Consider the following 23,273-nt stretch of genomic DNA (forward strand, 5'->3'; position numbering starts at 1 on the left):
TAATACACACACAAAATAAATAAATAAAAATAATAATAAGAAAAAATCTGAAAGCTTTCAGATTTTACTTTACGCCCAAAGGGGCAAAATTTGTTATGATGGGTGTACTTCTTCAATGTAGTAAGTACCACTGATGCAAATTACATTTCATGTAAAATATCTTTTATACATAGTATTTTATGAAATAATCTTATATTTAAAAGTTTTTCATTTAACATAAAATGTAAAGTAAAAAAGTATATATATACATGTAATAATAAAATTTCTATAGTCAAGAATACACTTAAAATTCTAACTGTATGTTCTTTTCCAGGGGCGTAGCTAGAGGGGGGCAAGGGGGGCATCTGTCCCCGGGCGCAGAATCCAAGGGGCGCCAAACTGATGCTACGACATTTTAGAATTAAATGTTTTCCATTCTTGGCAAGCAGTAGGGGGCGCGAAATCTTCAGTTGTCTCTGGGCGCTGAAAACCCTAGCTACGACTCTGTTCTTTTCACTTTTAATGGCGACAGTCTCTTATTTGAAAGTACGTGGAATTAAATACACAGCCCCGTAGTCAAGTTGTTTTTCCCGCCTTTTCTACACAGAATGTTCTGGAAATATTTAAAGCGAACTGGATTGGCTGACGAGGCTGACGTCATTTCTTGGAAGCTCCGCCTTTCCAGAGGCTATAAAAGGACTCGCAAAAGAATATCGGAGGCTTTTTCTTAAATGTCACGATGCAGTAAACTTCATACAAAAAGTTATTTTCATACAAAAAGTAATTCTTTTTATTTTCTCCGGATATCTGATTTTGTAACTGCTATTTCTCCTGACCAATAATAAATGGATCCTGTTTTTTAAACTTATCGTCTGATAATTTAAGCTACGACTACATCTATGATTCCTCAACAATCTATTTATTCTGGACAAAAGCTGGTACATCACATACATATATATACGTATGTATAGAAGCTTCTTCCCCCTCCCGAAAAAGTTTAACAATTCTTATTAATTTTAGAACCGATTTTTATTTAGCTTTAAAGATATGATCAAATTAATGCAATTGAATTTTTTATCAAATCAGTCATCAAGTACATAAACAAAATGTATAGTTATAAAACTCATTTTCTTTTCAAAGTAGAGGAAATGATGTCTCATGAAGGTTTGTTCTGCTGTATTTACCTATCCATCTTAAAAATTAATTTTGGAATAAAGAAAATCATGTCATCTCGCTCAGTGCAAATAAAAAAGACTGGGAATTTTTCTTTATATTTCCTTTTTAATAATTTAATAATTATTAACCAAAAATGCTTCAATAATTTGCATGTTCTAAGAGAGAAATTTCAGTTGAGAAAGAGAATTTAATAAAGATAAATTTTCCGAATAGGAATTTGTTTGGTTAGTAATTAACTAACTTTCAAAGAGGCCCAAAGGCCAATTCATAGCAGAGGCATGGGGCATATGCCCCAGCTACCCGCGCGGAAATTAGGCTCTGCTGATAAAATTAGAACCTTCAGATGAATATAGCTTTTCTCATGTTTCGTAATTTGTTTTAAAAATTTGTTTAGCGCGTGCTCTTCTTCTAAATAATTAACTTCCTTCATTCACTAACATTGACATCATCGCATGAATGCTTTCTCGTCCCTAAAATTTATAACAACGTAAAGGCACGAGAAAAGTAATTTTTTAAGTAGCTTCTAAAATGAGCAACAAATTCAACGAACGGCAGGCAAAGAAATCAGAGAAACCGAAACAAAAACTAGAAAAATCACCGCGAAAAACGCTTTCCACAAACACGCACCACCAATGTGTCTAACGTAACAGCACGAAGAAATAAATGCTAGTCCCGAGAACGTGTATAAGACTTATTAAGGAATAGCGGTCATTTTTCTTTTCTTTGATTCAGCTTTGCATTCTTGGTTTCATGGAAAACCAGGCCAAATCTTTCTCTCGCCCGTTGAACGAGTGACAGGTTTCGGTTCGGCAGAAAGGGACCAACCACGAGGAAGTGGCAAGAGAGCGGCCGAACGAGTTTTTCGTTAGAGAACAAACAATTCATCCCAGCGGGAGCATTCGGATTTTGAGCGCAGAAATGCTGCAGTCGATGAAGGACCCGCGGTGTGCGATCTCTGGATTACGTCGTTTTTGCAAAGGAAAAGAAGGCATGGGTTGATACAAGTTCCCACCCACTGGAAAGGTACGTTATATTTATGCCAATAATTCAGATCAGCGACAGGTTGAGACTTTAGATACCCTAAACTTATCGGAATCTTCCGATTCGTATAGTTTTACGAAAAATAACGAAAGAGAAATGCCATACGCTTATATCTTCCTATGCAAATTCGTATAAGTTAAAAAAAAAAAAATAATAACAGATAAAATATTAGGCTTCTGAGTTTTATTTCTCCGGATATGTATAATTTTGGAAAAATACCAGACGCTTACATTCCTACGTATGTAGGTATACTCCGATGCTCTCATATATATATGTTACCGTGAAAGACCGAAATTGGAGAATGTCGACTTTCACCGGAGAATATCAACATTCACCAAATACGTCGGTGAAAGACCGAATATTTCACTACATTCTTGTACATTCGGACCCCCACCGGTGTATGTCGACAATCACAGATATGCTCTGGTGAAAGTCGAAAAGAGAGGTCATAAAGTGCCAAAATAGTTTAAGTTGTTGCAATAAGTAAGATTTGAATCACATAATTTAGTAAGTTTTTTATTACCGTTATTTTATTTTCTCATTTAGAAGGTACTGTATAATTAAGTAAGTTTTTAACTTCTATTATTTTCCTTTCTCATTTTGAATGTATTGTGTGTTTTAAGTTCTCATGTTCTTAAGTTCTTATTTCAAGTCTCAAGTGCGTTTATTCGCGAATGAATTACGGAGAAGAAAATATAATATTGTTATATGTTCAACATTCACCATTAGTACATGGTGAATGTCGACATTGACCGAGACAGAAATAAGAGTATTTGGAAAATATTTCGGACATACACCAAGAGACTATGTGAATGTTGACATTCACCGGTGAAAGTCGACATTCTCCAGATTTCGGTCTTTCATCGTAACATATATAATATATACTCAGTTGTTCAACATGTAAATAATAAAAAAACCGCAAAAGAAATTTTTATTTTTCAAAATAAACAAAACTTATAGTAAAATGAAGAATATTGTTTATTCCTGGATATTTTATTTATTTTGAAAAGCATTCTCCAGTGACTTTCCAGTCGTAAAGTCTTCGACTGCATCCTCAAAACTAATCATACGCAACACATTTTCCTTAGAAAAGGCAGGTATTTTCTTTCATAGTGTTACTACAAACTTTATGGTTCATTTTAACTGAGAAAATGAACGCTTAATTGAGTAATATGTGACCATTCATATTAAAATTATATAGGCGAATTCAAATTAAAATTATATAGGCGATTAATTCATATTAAAATTATACAAGGCGAATGTCGATATTTGATTTAATGTAGTTTGATTTATGTGATTACGGCAAAGCGCACTAGGACTCTATACCTAAGAGGAGAGATGCCTTCGTGGAGGACTTTCTAAGGGAAACTGGCTCGTAATTGTGCCACCATGAATAAAACTACGAAAATGTTTACCTACAGCTCGTTCACCTGGAATCAAACCCAGGTCGAATTACCAGTGTTCAGCGACTTTACCACTCGGCCGCATGTAAACCTGTTAATATTTGGAAGGTTAAGATTTTTGTCTTCTGTAATTACATCATAATATTATTTTTATAATTACTCAGTTCAACTGAATATTGTTTTTAGACATTTTGTGCAGTAAAACCTCTATTGCTGTTACTTTCTATAATTTTTTATTATTGTACATAGTCACTTTTCATTTATGGTGGAAGCCGCCTTTTGTGGTAAATGGTTACATCGCAAATTTTGCACTTTTGTATAATATACTACATGGTACACATCCGTTCACAGAACATTTCTGATACGTCTCCCTTTCCATTAATGTTCATGTTCTAAGTATACGCGTATTTTGGTTCATAGTTAAATCAGTTTTGATTGAGCTGCATTTGCTGATTTTTAAAGTTATAAAACTTCGACTTGTTCTGTTATTGAGTAAAACGATCGAACCCTTAATTTGAGCATCATTACAGAAGTTAGCAAGAGCATATTTTCCTTTCTAACTTGGCCAAAAAATTAGAAAATATAATAGTACTGATATAAACATCATGCAAATTCCTTAAATGACAACATAAAATATAAAACTGATCTAACATAAAAACCTCAGGCAACTAAACCGGAAAAACACCTTTTAAATTTTGAAACGATGTTGTCTGAGACGACAATTCAATGTTTCAAGGAATTCTGGTCGTCTATGGAAAGGAGTATATATAACATATTACATATCATTCAACAACTACATTTATTTGCCTTCTCACAGAAATACTGATAGCTCTAAAAGGTGGCTGTTTACAGGAGATGGTGGTGATGATATTTTTCACTGCATATTAGATTGATTCGTTCTAGATTTTTCACAATCCGCAGAAGAAAGAGGCACTTTTGATGCAAACGATAAATTTATTCGGACATAAGAAATATTGAATTATTATTTACAAATTTTATATATAATTAATTATGAAATGTCTGTCTCCAAGAGACTAAAGTTACACTTCTGTGTCATACTCCAGCAATTGGTGTCATATCAGGCACTAGACATATTTTTATTCCTTTTAGTAATGCCACACCCAAACTAGTAATATATTCAGTTATGCTGAAAATGTTCCTGCAAACGCAACACGTACATTATCAAATGAAATGGCTCTAATTCTATATTATAAATTTAAAATTCAATGAGAAAAAAATACTGTAACTACAAATACATCGCGAGCAGAAATCTGTGCAAATCAAAATTTTAAAATTTAAGAAATTTATTCTTTCAAATACATATCATTAACAGTAACAGGAGAAAAAATAAATTGCTTTTATTCATTTTTTTCAAACTTCCATTCTTCACTAATACTTTTATTAGTAATGAAGTTTTGTATTTGATGTTAATATGAAAATTAAGTACTTCCTTATTGTTACGGTCCTTTGTTATTTAAATGACTAATTGATGACATTTTCACAAAACATCGCCAAACGATTGACAGTCCCCCCCCCCCCCCCGCTGTGAAAAAAGCTCTGAACAGGATTACCAGCGCAGTACATTAAGTTAATGTTCTGGATGGCAGAAATTCTGAGAAAAGAGAAAATGCTTTTAATGCTATATATAAAGCAATCGCGAAAATATGGCAGGGACCACTGGGTGAGCAGCTGTGCCGCCAAGAAGACTTTCAGGTTTATTGCTTACTCAGTGAGACCATGTTTATTTAAAATTGATAACTATGAAATTTGGATATATATGTTGAAATTATTTCTTTTTCCCTCCGATGGATTCATTTTTTCTTTTATTTTTATCGTCTGTCGCCGACTAGGTCACGTGACTGGCGGCAGAGAAGGAATGTAATATTTTTTTAGTTAAGCTTGTGGGCGACGCCTTGAAATGATCTGTTCTTGGCCGTATAGCGGTAATTGTTCTTGATAAACGAATATTGGCCCTATGATGGGAAAATTTATAATATATGTATGATTGTGCTTTCAATAATGTAAATAATGTACATAAGCTCTTCATTAAATGTTTTGTTTTTATATAAAAAAATAGAATCGTGAATTCGTGAGCATAAACGTGACAATTTTATACAATATACATTAAATCATGATACATAAAAATACACATTAAATAAAGTAAAAAGAAATATTTTGATAAATATACATAAAAATTAATTAATTCTAATATGAAAGTTCTGTATCAGCTTATGAGATGAAATATCTTGAAATATGAAATATATTGAAACATGAAATATCTTGAATCTTGGATTGACTTTATATTCCTTTTAAATGTTCACGGTATTCTATTAGATATTTGATTAAGTTATGCAGTTTATTACGAAGGAAGTTACTTTTAAGAAGTTGTTTCAATTAGATTTGTGCGTTGACAGCTGTGAAGGGGCGAAAGTGGAGATCTTTGGTTTTATTGAACATTCGGGAACATATAATGACGTATCGGAAATATGGCAGCTATAAACTGTATGTGAGAAGTGAACATATTTTCTGTGTAAATTCTTAATTTTTTTTCTTAATTAAAACTCGGCGATGATCTTGGACCCGTTTAAATAACGCAGCCTTAATAATAAGGAAGTACTGAAAATATAGTACCAATCATTCATCCTTAGCATAAAAATCTAACAAGCAAAGATTTGCTCGCATAAATACATATGACGTATTTTAAAACTATCAATCATAATACGTGTAACAGTTTTTAAATTCTTTCCCCTTATAATACAGAGAATATCCCATACAAAGAGAACACAATGCAACGCAAAAGGCTAAGCAAGGAAGCAAATCGAAAGAGGGGGGAAGAAATCATTTCCTGAGCGAGCGAATCATTATAGTTATTTCATATTCAGACTATTCATTTTAAGCGAGCTGATAATAAACGCGGCACTAATCATGTGGTCAGATCCACTGTAATTTTCCTGATCCCGGGTCTCGAACAATGGGCGTGGAAACAATAACGGGGCAGCCCGGATTGGGCGCGTGCCAAATCTGTGCGCAAATTTGGGGGGGGGGAGCAATCAGGTAGGACAATTAGTGGCATGCCGGTATTTTAGCCCGAAGTTTGATGCCAATTTACAAAAATCTGATATAATCTAAACTTTAACAGACAATACCTGATTGGATTTGGAGACTAACTATCGGACGTTTTACCGATTACGATTGCGATTTTTTGCGTTCGCGAAATTTTGGAGAGGTGTTTGAAAAGCGAGAGGGAAAAGTTGCAATGCACTGTTCACGTTTTAACTATGCACAGTTCTTGTGAGTTCACAACTGAAAATTTAGTTTTAAATTTTGATTAAATACAATTACTTAAAGGAGTTATGTACCCTCATTTATTAAAAATAAATTCATAGAGTTTAAAAATTTGAATCAAAAAACAACAAGTTAATTTTTGAACGCTAACTGTGGAATTATTGTAAGGTTTTTCAAGTTTTAATTTCAATAGGCGAAATGATATTTATAGAAGCATAAAATGACTTTTATATTTTGCCATTACCTCGCAAATTTCTTTAACATTTCAAATAAATACATTAACTGATAAATAACTACCACTGTTAAATTTGAAATGAAATGAAAAAAGTTTTATGAGATCGCAACAGAAATCTTTCATTCTTTCCAGCAAAGAAATTGCTTTAAAGCTGATATAAGACGTGACTTTAAAGTGGCAGAGAAAATATCATCGACCATTAATATCAGTATGCATTTTTTCACCAAAATAGTTTGATTCCAAATACGAAATAAATTTACAAGAGAAAAAAAAAATTCGGATACCAAAATCTATACATTTCATGTATATTAACTTTATTAGTCCAAAGGGATTTGAATCCCGAAGGACTATTAGTTTCGTTTTGGCATTTTGCGTCGGACTCATAAATGTCGGTTCACTTTTCAAACTGTTGCCACAAAATGTTAGAGTCCTGCATTATATTTGAAGAAATTAAATAATGAAAAATCTGCATAAATGTATGTATATTTCTCGTATTGTGATAAAACAACGGTACATAGAGTCATCGAATTTTGAATAACGTAATCCTCCAACGAATATGAGCATGTGGAAGACCAAATTTGAAATTTGAAATTTGTTTTATGATCGATTTCCTATTTTTTAAAACTTTGACGAATTTTTGATTAACAAACTCAAGGATTTCAAAGCGAGCAATGGCAACGTTGTGCAGAAAAAACATTTTTATCTCCAGCGCGTGAGTCTCTGTATCGGAAATTCTTAAAGATATGCTCGTTTTAAAACTATTTTGCGATATTGCTGTTGCACTGGATCTTATGGTTTAAGTGCGAGGAACATGATATTTAATAAAGAAAGGTAACACACAAAATGTTAAAAAAACGCCCCTTTGGACGTAATTTAAAATCTGAAACATTTCAGATTTTTTTTTTTTTTTTTTATTTTAAACTTTCGTGACAAGTAATTAAAATATGTATTTTGTAAGAATATATTAAAGGGTTAAATATCCAGTAATAAAAATTACCTGGTAACGAAAATTTTCCCGCAAGAACGTAACTCAGAACATTTAAATGATTGGCTGAGTATCAACGCGGATCGTAATTAAGAATTTTTCATTGCGCCAAGAAAAAGCCGCGCCTTTCTTAGCAAGACTGTATATGCTATGTTAGGAGCAGTCCATCGACCGAAGGCTCCTCAGAGAAACGTATTGCGACAAGCAACAGCGCCAGTTACCAGAGAAGCAGTCATAACTGTAAGGAACATGTGCATGTTGCTAAGAGAAAGCAGACGTCGTATCGCATGATCGAAAAGGAAAGTATGCCCTAGTACAATAGCCGTTACCATACAGGATTGAGGAATGGATTTATCAAAAGAAAATTACTAAGATCTACTGCGACTTTCAACAGTGGAAGGATCAGAACTTTGAAATCCATGGAAGAATGATTAAGGGAATTTCTGCCATCAAAGAATGCAGAGCATCCAGCATTTCCTCCTATGGAAGAGCGTCCTATATAGAGCAAGTATTGGTACAACTCGTTTTTCCCTTTTGATAAATCCATTTCACAATTCTTGTATGCAGCGTCGTCTTTGATGACATACGCCTTTCCTTTTCTGATCACGTAATCGCCTTCTTTAGCATCACAAGCAGATGTTCATCATTTTCCTTACAGTTGTGACTACTACTTTGGAAATAAGTTACACTGCCTATCCTTACAGGTTTTGACACAGGTCATTTGGATATTTTATAAATTCCAAAAATTAAAATCAGGCATAGGATCTTTAAGAATCGAACAAAGGATTTTATTGATAGGTGAGAAAATAACCTCAAAGTAGAACTTTTAGAGAAACCAAGCAAGTTTTTAGCTGATAGAAGGATGTGGAATGACGATAAAGTTATTAATGTTATTTCTAATAACAAAATGCCCTTTGACGCCAAGGCGAAAATTTTTTAAAGACTATCAATGACCGTGAGAGGAAATCTTTTTCCATTGGAAACTAATTTCAAGCAATCGAATTCATGAGAAAGCAAAAGCTCATAAGGCAGCTTGTTTACGTAATTTTAAATACTTCTGGTTATAGGGAAAATATCTTCCGTTATATTAATGATTTAAAGACACTCCCCCCCCTTTCGTCTTCGGGACGTATGAGTTAGTTCTTCCAACTGGAAACCCGGAAATGTCGGCTTTGTCTCGTAGCCTGGATAGCACATTATTTTTCATGTTTCCCACTTTTTTTTGGGGGGGGGGAAGAGTCTCCATAAATAATATTAGCTTTCTTGAATGTGTTTGTTGTAGTATATGGTAAAGACTTCACATACTCAGATACTGTCTGTTACGAGAACAGCTGGCGGTCGCTATAGCAACAGGGATAGTATATTTCAAATAGGGCCGAACATAGAGTTGCTTTATTGTTATTTTGTTTTTGGCAACTGTTGGCTAAGGGGAAAACAGTTTATCATTCATCTTCAAGACACCCCTACGGACAATGGGTTAAGGCTCGTTTCTACGGCAACAGACAGCTGCAAACTAACTGGCGAGAGCTTTTCTTATGATAGACAGACTGTACCTAGATTTATTTTCATCGGTACGCAGAGATTCACTAACCAGCAAAGCATTTATCAACTAATAATAATTTTATAATCAAAGAGCACGTTCCCTAACAAAATTAGTAAACAATAAAATAACCGGCAACAAACATTATGCAGCCCCCATAAAGCGTATTTCCTGCTAAAAAAATAATAACTCGAATATTTTACTTGAGGTTTATACTTGAGGAAAAAATCTTCATAGTAACTAGATTTCCATCACAGGCAGAGGAAGTAATAAGAACAATAATAAAATCAGATAAGGAACAATAGAATTTCTTAGACTAGCTTCATAAAAACAGTAATCAGTCAACTGTCCGCACGCATGTTGAAGGCGCTGTTTCTTCATAAAAAAATATGATTCACAGCTCTAGCTACAAAAGAAAGGCGACAATAAATACGGAAACGATTTATTACTCGGTCACTCACAACCGACGACAAGCAGTGGATTGCCTTGAGTTTTTCTATTAATATTCACAGGACAACACCTAAATGAAAGGACAGGAAGCCGTAACGAAGAGAATGAGAATTTTGTCGGGTACGCCACGCGAAAATAAAAGTGGCCTCCTTTATAAGACTATAAAAATCCACGATTATGACGATACGACATAGCATAGCACACATCGGATTTCCGAGTACTTAATACCGTGTCCGAAATGATACAGCCATTCTAAATTTGAGATTGAAATGCAACAAAAAATTCTAATAAAGTAAAATGCGAAATCAAATCAGATTTAAACTATATTTACAGCCTTTGATACATTTCTGTGTAAATTTTTCAATCGGATGGAAATGAAAACGACAAAGTCAGGAAATTATTACACACTGTAAATAAATGACATTTATTACTTTCAACACGAACAAACTGCATTAAAAGAATACCTTTTAGCCCTTTCCCTCGAAAAAGAAAATCTGAAAGCTTTCAGGTTTTAAATTACGCTCAAAGAAACATTTTTTAACGTTTTTGTGCGTTACCTTTATTTATTAAATATCATGTTCTTCGCAGTTAAGGGGACTCATACACCTTAAAACCCATAACATGTTCGAATAGGTGACTGTTGCAAGCATTGGGATAACTTATTTATTTTAAAAGCAATTACTACTAACTTTTTACAGCTGACTACATAATATAGCTGCTTTCTGAAATAGTAATCCGAAAGTCTGTGTTGCCACAAATATTTTTATAATTTAATCCGCTTTGTGACAACATTTTTCGTCATGTTTCCAACTTGCGCGCACAGTTTAAAACATTCTGTTTCATAATTTAATTCCATATTTAATATATATCTTTTATAACATTTGGAAATTACTATGAACCTAAAATTCTAAAAATTTCATGTTAAATTTTTATTTTATTTCGAGTTGAGTTTACAAAATGTATTTTATTAAAAAAATTTTTAATGTTTTCTCCCATAAAATTTTTCAGTATTAAAATATTCATCAGATTGTTGGTTCAGATAGAAAATAGTGCCCATATAAAGAATTCCATCAAATTTCAAGTATGTACCATCAGCCATTTTTAAAATATCATGCGCGCAGGGTGGAAACACGGCGAAATATTTTGTCACAGAGAGGATTAAATTACAAAAATATTTGTGGCAACACAAACTTTATGGTTACTAGTTTCCAAAGCAGCTATATCATGTAGTCAGCTGTAAAAAGTTGGAAGTAATTGCTTTTAAAATAAATAAAATAACCCAATTCTTGCAACAGTCACCTATTCAAAGATCATGAGGGGTTAAGGTGTATGAGTCCCCTTAAGCCACATAAAATTTTGGTCAACAGCAATATCGCAAAATAATTTAAAAAGAGCATATCTTTAGAATTTTCGATACATACTCTCCAGAGTCGTAGCTAGGGTTTTCAGCGCCCAGGGACAACTGAAGATTTCGCGCCTCCTACCGCTTGCCAAGGATGGAAAACATTTAATTCTAAAATATCGTAACATCAGTTTGGCGCCACTTGGATTCTGCGCCCGGGGACAGATGCCCCCCTTGCCCCTCTCTAGCTACGCCCCTGATAGTCTCGCGTCCTGGGGATAAAAATGTTTTTAGTCCAAAGGGTCAATTTGCCCTGAAGGACTATTAATTTCGGCGAATCACTTTTCAAATTGTTGCCACCAAATATTATCGCCCTGTATTATATTTAAAGAAATTAAATAATGAAGAATCTGCATGAATGTATGCATGTTTCTCGCATTATGATAAAACAAGGGTACCTAGAGCCATAAAAATTTGAATAACATAATCTTCCACAGGGCATGTGGAAGTCCTAATTTGAATTTAAAATTTGTTTTGTATCCATTTCATGTTTTGTAACATTTGGACGAATTTTTTATTAACAAACTCAACGATTTCAAAGCGAGCAATGGCAACACTGTACGGGGGGGGGGGAATTTATCTCCAGCGCGCGGAATTTTGTATCGGAAATTCTAAAGATATGCTCATTTAAAAATGTAAAAATGACTTTGCGATATTGCTGTTGAACTGAATTTTATGGTTTGAGTACGTAGAACAGGATTGTAATAAATAAAGGTAGCACACAAAACGTTAAAAAGTCCCTTTGGACGTAAGTTAAAATCTGAAAATTTCAGAATTTTTTTCTTTTTTTTTGGGGGGGGGATACAATATTGCCAGTTTGGGCTTCCAAATGCCAATATTCGGGTGGAGACATATGTTATTCAAAATTTGATGGCTCTAGGGACCGTTGTTTTATCACATTGCGAGAAACATACATACAATTACGCAGATTCTTCATTATTCAGTTTCTTTAAATATAATACAGGGCGATAATATTTGGTGGCAACAATTTGAAAAGGGTTACAGCCAAAAACATCGCGGCAAAAACACCGCGGACGAAAATTTCGCGGAGAAAACAACGCAAGGCGAAAACGTCGTGCTACTAAACATCGTGGGAGAAAACATCGCACTTGTAAAACATCGTGGTACAAAATATCGTCGTCGAAAATAAAGTGATTCAAAAACTTTGGAGTTTAAAAACATCGTCGTCGAAAATATCGTGGTAAAAAATAAAGTATTTACACATGATCGCATGACGATAACATCGCAGACACGCTTTTTTCAGGTTTTAATAACTGTAAATGATTATTCCCATAATGATTGAGCGCAAGATGGAAAGAAGGATAATTTTACTTTCATGTTTTTATTAACTAATAAATTTTTGCTGATAAAGTAAGAAGGAAACTTTAAAAAAATTTAATGCAACTTATAGCACTTAACGGAATTTTAAACCGACATAGTTAACTAACAAAGGCCAGTAAAATAAATCGTTTTTTATAAAGTTTTTGCTGGTAATTTTTCATGAAAAGTACAATAGAAAAAAGATTAGAAAAAGTACAATAGAAAAAAGATTAGAACGACGATGTTTTTAAACTGCGAAGTTTTTGAACCGCTTTATTTTTGACGACGATATTTTGTACCACGATGTTTTACAAGTGCGATGTTTTCTCTTTGCGGTGTTTTCTCCTACGATGTTTTGTAGCACGACGTTTTCACCTTGCGTTGTTTTCTCCGCGACGTTTTCGCCGCGATGTTATCGGCGGACACCTTTGAAAAGTGATTCAGACTTTTAAACTTTTCGAAGCAAAATGCCAAAACGAAATAAATAGCCCTTCTGGGGTAACGTCGTTTGGGCTAAAAAACTTTACATTAGAATAAATTACATTAAAATTAATTCGGTCTTTTGCTTTACGTTTGATTATTTCGTCATTTGAAAAATACGAAACCAATATGTTTATCAGTTATTAAAAAATGAGTTTGTAGCTTTTAAAAATCGCTCAGTTTGTTAAAAAATTACGCAACTATAGATCGAAAGATGAAGATCTTATAGAATATCAAGTGTCAGTGCTTTAAAGAACAAGCTATTTGCTGCGGTGCACCAAAAATTAATTAGAAATATTATATCTCTCGTTAGAAGTTTACTTTTAGGTCAAATTTCAATCATAGGTCCTTACCTGGTGCAGTAATGTGACGTAATGGGTTAAAATCTTGGACAATCTTGGATTCCACTATAAAAATTTTTAATGTCAAAAGGTAAGAAGATAGAAAAATCAATTTAATACTCAATTTTTTAGCGGCGAAACTTCCAAGAACTGTTGCAAATAAGCAAAGTTAAAGATTACATTACCATATAAAGAAACATTAACACTAAAAATTATTATTCATGGATTTTTTACATGTTTTCATCAAATAAAAATTAAACTCTTAAAACACTAGTTAATTTAACTATGCACATACCCCACTGTGTACCCATACTCAAATTGTGTAACTACAGAATACTGCTTTACAACGTGTACAGCTAGTAGTTCTGAAAACAACCGTCTTTTAATCGTGTACAAAGGTTACAAAACAGAACTTCTCAGCTTCATTATTTCCATTAAATGTAAATAACTATCTTTTTGTACTCAATTTTCCACATGCAAGACATCATTACAATTCATAAATTAAGTATTATAGATTTAATCTAAATTGGAAAAACCTATCAACAGATGCTTAAAAAGCAAATAGCAGTTACAGAGAGTATCAAGTTTTTCGAACTCAAGAAGCGTGAAAAATCAAATGCGCCCTAGCTGAGATTTGAACCACGGATTTTTTAACTGCTATCTGGATATTTTAACCATTCACATTAAGACACCACGAAGGGGAGAGGCAAAAATTCTCTAAGCAGCGAGCTTCCCTAAAAATCTTTTCAGATATCCGTCTTGAGGCGGATAATCTAATGTATTCTGCATGCTTAGTTAACTAACTAACCGATACAATGATGGATAAAATACTAAAGAACGCTATAAAGAACAGTTATGAAATGAGAATGAATTATCACAAAAATACAATATTTCTGAGGAAAAAAATAGAATTCACCTGTCTTGTGAGGAATTTTTAAAAATAAGATTATCGTCTGAATTTTCCCAAATTTCTAGCACAAATAAAATAAACCCCCGCACTTATCTATAATATGCCGATGAACTTACGGTTAACGGTTTTCATATCTTAGGTTGATCAAATTCTGTGATTTACGATAGATTAAGTTCTTAAGCAGAGACTGCTCATAGAAAAATAAATAAATAAGTTAAAGCTATACCAAAATCTGATAGAAAAGTACCTCGTATAATCAGAATAAATAAATAAATAAAAATATACAGAAAATCAATAGCATAAGCATTTGAGAGAACATTGTCCTGAATACGAATTGCTTTTTAAGTAGATGTCTTTTAGCCTGCTCCGAATATAATTCCTTCATCCAATTGTAAGAAGGAAAAAAAAATGCTTTTGATCTCCTGGCCAGTCATGATCTTAGTTGTTCCCACATCTTCCTCTTCCGATATCGACGGTGAGGTGTAGGAGGAAAAGAAGCATTTCACGATTTATTGAGGAAAGCAATTTAAGAATGAACAATGCAAATGAGTTACAGTCGTTGAAATTTGGAAGCTCAGCGTAAGAATCCTAAAGAACTCATTCACAATAGTAGCAGCTGGGGAATAAACGCGGCATTACGATATGCTGATATAAAACCCAAATCTATTTTAAAAAGGAATAATTTATTAGACTGCATGTAAATGAACATATATCTTTGTTACAACATAATCCTTATAAAAAATCATATGCTCAAAAGATATAAGTTTCTAAGCAAAATCTATTCTTGTCTTTAAAGTTTATAGAACTATTTAACATTATATATATATATGTATATGTGTGTGTGTGTCATGAACCAGCTTTTGTCAGGAATAAATAGATTAATGAAGAATCATAAATATAGTCGTAGCTTAAATTATCAGACGATAAGTTTAAAAAGAACAGGATCCATTTATTATTATTCAGGAGAAATTGCAGTTACAAAATCAGATATACGGAGTAAATAAAAAAGAACTACTAATAACATTTTGTATGAAGTTTACTGCATCGTGACATTTAAGAAAAAGCCCCCGATATTCTTTTGCGAGTCCTTTTATAGCCTTTGGAAAGGCGGAGCTTCAAAGAAATGACGTCAGCCACTCCAGTTCGTTTTAAATATTTCCAGAACATTCTAAAACTGTACGTGTAGAAAAGGCGGGAAAACAACTTGACTACGGGGCTGTGAATTTAATTCCACGTACTTTCAAATAAGAGAACGTCGCCATTAAAAATGAAAAGAACATACAGTTAGAATTTTTAAGTGTATTCTTGACTATAGAATTTTATTATTACAAATATATATAAGAAAATATTAATGTAATGGAAAATTATTAAAAAGAAGTGCTATTGAAACGGGAGAATTTTATAACTGTAAATCTTAGTTAAGACTGTACGTATTCTGGAAAGCAAAAGTTGAAATATGTATTAAATTTAAAGAATTTTAAATATAAAAATATTTTACAAGAAAATTTGTTGTCGATTCCATAGAAAGATACTGATTTAAATAAGTAAATATCCATACTCCATAAAATCCTGACTCCTGAAAATATCTATAAAAATATAATCCATAAGTATATATATCTCAAAAATATATATCCATAAAAATAAATATCCTGAAAATATCCGTAAAATTCTGACTCCATAAAACCAATATTTCACTTCAATATATATATATATATATGTGTGTGTGTGTGTGTGTGTGTATTTAATTATGGCAAAGCACACTAGGGCTATCTGCCTAAGGGGAGGGATGCCTTCGTGGAGGACTTTCTAAGGGAAACTGGCTCGTATACAGTGTGTGTGTGTGTGTGTGTGTGTGTGTGTAATACATTCAATGACGCGGCTAAAACAAGGACTCTTCATTAAAATTTACTCAAAATGATTTTGTACGATAACCAGCCCTCATTTTTTTCAACTCCAAAAAGCTATTCTCGAAACACGAGGAGGCGTTGTTTCGCTTTTCATTCGAGTTTCTTGCCATTCGAAAAAAATGTAAGATATTATTTTTTCATATTTAAGTTGCTTGTTATTAATTAACAAGTTATAGCAACAAACAATAGGTGCAATTCTTAAGAATATCATTTTTTTACATTTAAACTGATTGATTTAAATTAAAATGCATTTAATTCACGATATATATAATTAGAAGCATTAAATATTTTTATAGAAATATATTACGTATTTTTTCATTTTTTAAATATACAGAAGATATATAATTTCCCCATGTTACTCTAAATGCATATTCATCTATAATATCTTGTAAAATGTTTCGCTATTCCACCTGGACCATCTCTGTCGATAATCTCTACTGATAAATCAAAATATACAAAAAGTAATCTCTTAATGCAGAACGAAGTATAAATTTCTTTCACCACAAAACTGTGTATAACAATATAACAATACATGAGGAATTATTCACTTTCTTGTGAAAGCTCTCATGATGTCCATGGTTAGTACATTCAACTAGCAAATGACAGATGTGTGGTTCGAATCCTGGCAAAGATATCATTGAATTTTTAAGTTCCCAACTCAGACAACTAGTCTAACAAAAAGTAGAAATGCGTAGGGAATACAATACTGATAGCAAGATGATGCCATAGTATTTGGGAATTGTGTTTATCCAAAACAGAACGCTATTCAAATGCACGTAATCAGGAATATAAGAAAAACGTTCAATAAAAAATTAACACTTTTTTACACATTATTTTGATGATAAAAAATTCATTAAAAGCTTTAGCCAGCTTTTCTTATGGCAACACAAGGCGAAGTTTTTTAAAAGTCCATTTAATTTTGTTGAATAGTTTAGATACCCAGTATTTTTTCTCTTTTAGTTAATTTTTGCAATATAATCGCCACCGACGTCCATATCTTGCTTCAGAAGGTGGGCCTATGGTTCGTAATGTTCATGGCTCTCAAATTCCTGTTCACGAAAGTCTCAAGAATAAGTGCACTTTAAATGTTATTCTAATCTCTAGGTTTAGCACCAGATGACGTTTGGCTATTTCTAAGTATTAACCAGTTAACTGTGATTGACGAGTATACTCGGTATGGAGAATCGACACGATTTTGTGTATTGACGAGTATACTCGTCATGCGTATATTACGTTAATGAAATGGAAAGATAAGAGGGAGGTTTATTTAGTAAGTACTGTACATAATGACAACGTAATAGAAACAGTGAAAAGAAAAAATAATAGCAAAGAAACCGGAGCTAGTAATTGATTATAATAAAAAAATGGGTGGAGTGGATATGAGCGATGGAATTATCATAGCGTACTCCACAGCAAGAAAACGACTCAAAAAGTACTACAGATATTTCTCCATTTCTTAGACATTATGTGTCTGAATGCATTCATATTATATAAAAAAAATAATGGAATATTATCGCGTATCAAGTTATTGCTCAAATTTATTGAAGACCATTTAGACCTAATATAAGGCAATTAGGCGAGAATCATGTTCCAGATTATATACTCGGAACATCGAGGGAAAAAAAAAAAAACTACGCGAAGATGTTCGCATTGCTACAAACGTAAGACCAGGAAGGAATCGCGTTGCTGGTGTTCGATTTGCAAAGTCCCATTGTGTATAAGTACCCTGTTTCGCTGAATATCACCTACACAGCAGGAATTAAAATTCTAACTTTTATATGTATAATATTTAATTTAATTAATTGCGTTTTTAGTTTAAAATGTATGTAATATACGCTTATGTTAACCAAATAAGTAAATATTAGTAAATAAAATTTTCAATTTTATAAAATAAACCCATCTTTTTCATCCAATATCTTACCAATACAACTTAGTCTGTGATTGACGAATATACTCGTCATGGCTCGATTCTGGTGACACAAAACGGTGTGCACTCTTAAAGCAGGGCACCACAGTTAACTGGTTAAGTCTCCTCCACGTGGTAAAAATTTATAAATGCCGTCATCAAGGTTGTCCAAGAGAACTAACTCCAATAACTGCTTCAAGACAAACTTTCATAAAAGATTTTCGTAAATGTTAAAAACAGTGGATTGAGACTATCAGAGCTCTTGAATTTGAAACCTTGCAACGTTTGTTATCGATACGGCGGAGTAGTTTAAATTGTTTAATACTGGTAATTCGACCTGGGTTTCAAGTCAGGCGAACGGGTTGGCTGTTTTCGTAGTTTATGAGTGATACAAATTCATCATGGTGTAAAAGAGTCCATACAACAGCCTAAAATAAAATGCAAGTATTCAATGCCCAGGATTTACTCCTTTAAAATTTACAATTTAGCGATAAGAGTTGCACAGTTTTTCGTATTTCCCCCTGTGAAACGTGGATTTGCCATAGTCAAATAAACCAAACCTTACATTTCCATGCAGAATTGTTACACGAAGTCACTGTGTTGATTATGACAAGTTAAGAAAGTACAGTGATTAAACACTTATATGTATAAATGTCATAGCATTTCGAAGTTATTTTAATGCACAAGAGTATATAATTGAAAATATGTAAATATTGTTAAATCATCAGTTAAAAATAAATTGCTCCATCTATGAAATACGTCAAGTACATGTTTGATATTGTCTGCTATCGAAATTCAGGATTAATGTAAACAAAAACAAACACAAACAGCATTTCCTTTCTGCTGATTAAAATATGTGATGTTATGTGGGGGAGCAGCCCAACCCTTCTGGCAGATTTTATGGGCTGCGCCAAAAACAAGCCAGAAACAACAATAGACAACATCCCTAACAAAAAAGGTTAGACAAACGTAGCAAAAATTATAAAATACAATCGGAAGGTGCTATTTATATAGACCTCTGGCTTTTTATATTTCCCGCACTAATAAAGAAAAGCAGGGAAGAAAAAATGAGCGTTAAAAACAAAACAAAACTAACATAAAAGAAAAACACTCAAAACACTAACATAAACAAGAACTCAAATGCAAAATATGAGCCGATTATTCATTTTTCCGGTGTTTTTTAACTGTATCGATTAACAGTGATTTTGAACTAGCCGTGGAGGTCTTTCGTGATTACTCCGATTAATCAGTGATCGATTAATCGTAATCGAATATTAGACAAGCGAGTGGACAGCTTATATGGTAATTATTTTTATTATCATATAAAGCTGAACTTTTGTTTCTTGGGATAAACACATGAAATAAAGTGGAGCTTTTCCTGTCAAACACCATGACCCGTGTGAGATGTACGACCATGCAATGGATAAACAATTTCTCACCGCACGGCGACTGCGCGGGGAACTCGTTTAGCGGCAGAGTTCAGGCAGTTGGTTCAGGTGACCACTGATATTAATACTCAGTCTTTTCGACCCGACCTCGTAAACAGGATAAGACGTCCTACTTAAAACGCGGTAGACAGAAACAAAGTAAATAAACACGGGTTTAAAAGATTTACGGCGAAATCTAATATTTAATTATTAAATGTTACTAATTCAGAAGTCGAACAACAAAAATCAGCGTTATATTTACAAAATTTTCACAGGACTAGTTTCGATGGTTTTACCGAACCACCATCCTCAGCTGCAAAACCGCAAAAATGTACCAGAAACTTTTTGAATTAACTAATTATTAAATGTTAGTTAATTCTGAAGTGCTTTGCGTATATTTATAATGAACTGAAAAACATCAGGTCGAATAAAAATTATACTATAAAGCCACTCAAAATGGAAGATAAAACGAAACTTTAGGTTTCATTACGAGACGATGATATCACTGCTTTAATGTTTTTCAAGAACTTGCTATTAAAATATTTTCATAGTATTTCTTTTCCTTCTGATACTAGTGATTATAATTTTTTTTTTTTTGCAAAATTGCATTTGAAAAATTATGATCTAAATTTAAATATATACAAAGAACAGGATATCTGAGATTTACCGGAGCTGGGATATGAACGAAGGAAGACAGGTGGATAATACGAAAAACTGCGAGCTTCCTGGTACAATCCGAAGAGTTGGTAGGTTGGCCTAACGAACGGAAAACTTTCGCTGGCCAATCATGATGAACTATTTAATAATCAAATTAAGTATTAAAAATGAGTGAACAGACGCTGTTATGAAAAAACTAGACACAATTAAATAATTACAAACGTTGTAAAAATTTAATTTATTTTATACATTATAAATGAAGCAAATGAAAGAAATATAAATTGAAACAACAAAAAGATTTTGTTGTAAAAAAATTTAAATATGTTTCAGATTTCAACGTTAGCCAGAAAGGAATCCATTAAAATTTAATATGGTTTATCGGCGGAATTATCAGCACAGATGCCTCAGATGGAATAGTAAAACATAGTGTACTAGATGAACATGAATTTCAACTAAATCTTCTGTAATTTAAGAAGAGAAAAAAATATGTAATGTAATGCTATAGAAATATTTAATGTTAGATATATTATGAATTAAATGCATTTTTATACAAATCAATCAGATTAAAAAGTAAAAAATATATATATATATGATGTAACAGCTTTAGTCGTAGCTTAAATTATCAGACGATAAGTTTAAAGAACAGGATCCATTTATTATTATTCAGGAGAAATAGCAGTTACAAAATCAGATATACGGAGGAAATAAAAAGAATTACTAATAACTTTTTGTATGAAGTTTACTGCATCGTGACATTTAAGAAAAAAAAAACCCGATATTCCTTTGCGAGTTCTTTTATAGCCTCTGGAAAGGCGGAGCTTCAAAGAAATGACGTCAGCCAATCCAGTTCGCTTTAAATATTTCCAGAACATTCTATAACTGTACGTGCAGAAAAGGCGGGAAAACAACTTGACTACGGGGCTGTGGATTTAATTCCACGTACTTTCAAATAAGAGAACGTCGCCATTAAAAATGAAAAGAACATACAGTTAGAATTTTAAGTGTATTCTTGACTATGGAATTTTATTATTACATATTTAGATATACCATGAATGAAATGAATTTTTATTCAAATCAATCAGATTAAAAAGTGAAAAAAAATAATATTTCTAAGAACTATATCTACTGCTTTTTAAACAGTTTTATTTTGTTTCATCAGTAGCAGGCAGTTTTCTTTGAATTGATCGGTTTTTGCCATTTAAAACACAAACTTTTTATTGTTTGGGAGGAACCATACATATATTTCTTTAATTTTCCCTGATTTTTTTTAAAACTCAGTTTCGTCCCAGTTTTGATTAAAAAAAAATTACCACGGAGGGAGGTCACTGCAAGGACCCGACCCCGAGGCAGGGGGGGGGTGGAATCCACAAGCGTCTGTTATTCTGTTCACGTATCCACGTCTTTTGCTCTGTCCACTACTTTTCCGCTACCTATATCCACGTATTGTTTAGTACCTTCTTACTTGAAAGATAATACATTTACAGACAACCACGCTTTCCTAGAATTCGAACCAGGGCCTATCCGGCACTGCTAACCGCTGTATAATCAGAGTGGCTTAGGTGAATTATAAATTTTATATTTCGTACAATGGCAAAACATGCCAAATCGCTTAGATGATATATACACAGTAGAGCGGTGTAGCGTAATGTAACGGACGAAAACAATTTGTAAAAACTCCAATAAAGATCTTTCTAAAGTAAAATGATCAATTCTAACAGAAAATCGAGAAAACAGACCGTACATAAATGATATCGAAAGTGTCGGAGAAGCAGACGTTTTGCCTGTCTCGCAGCCTGAACGAAAATATGGGTCACGATTTTTCACTATTACGCACGTCTCTTACGGCGGAGACTAACATGAAAGAAAAAGCACGCATTGTTCATCATGCAAGTGAGAAAAAATAGGACAACACCCGCCGCAGAGGAAGATAAACACGATTTCAGATATGCACGTTATGCCGAATGTAGACTGTAACGTAACTCAAGGCCTGAAGACTTCGAGGGGAAAAAAAAATGGTTTCAAGGTCGAATATTAGATGCTCTTGTCGATAACTTCATAACCCGCGCAACTAATTGAAGGAAAATAAAGATCCCTTTGGGTCACTCATTAATGATCTCCAGGAAGCACATTTCAAAAACTCGGCCATCCGAAAAAATCTCCAGGCCCTGATCGGTCACTGAGAACAGTTTTGACCGCTCAGATGGATTCAAAGAGGTTAGGGCAACTGATACAACATTCTGGCATTTGAAGAAAAGTAAAACCCGTTATCATTTAGTTTTCAGCGAAGACTGTCAGTCAAATAGCTGACTCGCAAAATATTACAAAACTACAAGGAAAAAAGTCATAAATGGCTACTTTGCACCAATCTTTCGAAACCGCTTTAATATATTCTACTATTAAATAAAACCGCTGAGAACTGGTATTTCGAAAAGTCCGAATCCCGGCGAAAGCGAGGGCTAAATGGATATTTTTTCGATTTTCCTTATGTACAGCAAAAATTTGAGTTTAATTATCAGAGATTTTATTATTGCAACTCGTACCATACCATACTTACGGCTAATCAGCGTCCGAGTGCTTAAGGCCATTGAAAACTGGTAGCTCGAAAGGTACATTTCAATTTTCCTTAGAATGTCCTCAACGAAGACACCCTTTCACTTTGGCAGATAAACTTCGTGCGCTTTGCCGTATTTAAATAAAGAAACAAAGCATTTTCAGCTAAAACTTCAGCATGAATTGAATTGTAAGATGCTATTACGTTTTAGTTTACTTCTTCGGGGCTGACTTTGGGAACAAACATTTCACTAAGTCAAATCAGAAAAATAGCATATA

The 23,273-nt window shown here is 33.2% G+C and overlaps 2 protein-coding genes across 3 annotated transcripts in view; one reads left to right on the plus strand and one right to left on the minus strand.

The window, feature by feature from the left end:
• The window catches only part of Rab3GAP1 (RAB3 GTPase activating protein subunit 1), a 391,448-nt gene that overhangs the window by 65,468 nt on the left and 302,707 nt on the right, over positions 1 to 23,273 (minus strand). The gene's annotated exons all lie outside the window — the stretch shown is intronic.
• Positions 2,022 to 23,273, plus strand: part of LOC118203281 (uncharacterized) — a 69,616-nt gene continuing 48,364 nt past the window's right edge. The window contains exon 1 of the mRNA XM_035375556.2: positions 2,022 to 2,178. The gene's annotated coding sequence lies outside the window, so the exon portion shown is untranslated. The remainder of the gene's footprint in view (positions 2,179 to 23,273) is intronic.

This window comes from Stegodyphus dumicola, chromosome 5 (assembly GCF_044657685.1).
Source record: "Stegodyphus dumicola isolate Sdum_Otavi_A_Nest chromosome 5, ASM4465768v1".
NCBI lineage: Eukaryota > Metazoa > Arthropoda > Arachnida > Araneae > Eresidae > Stegodyphus > Stegodyphus dumicola.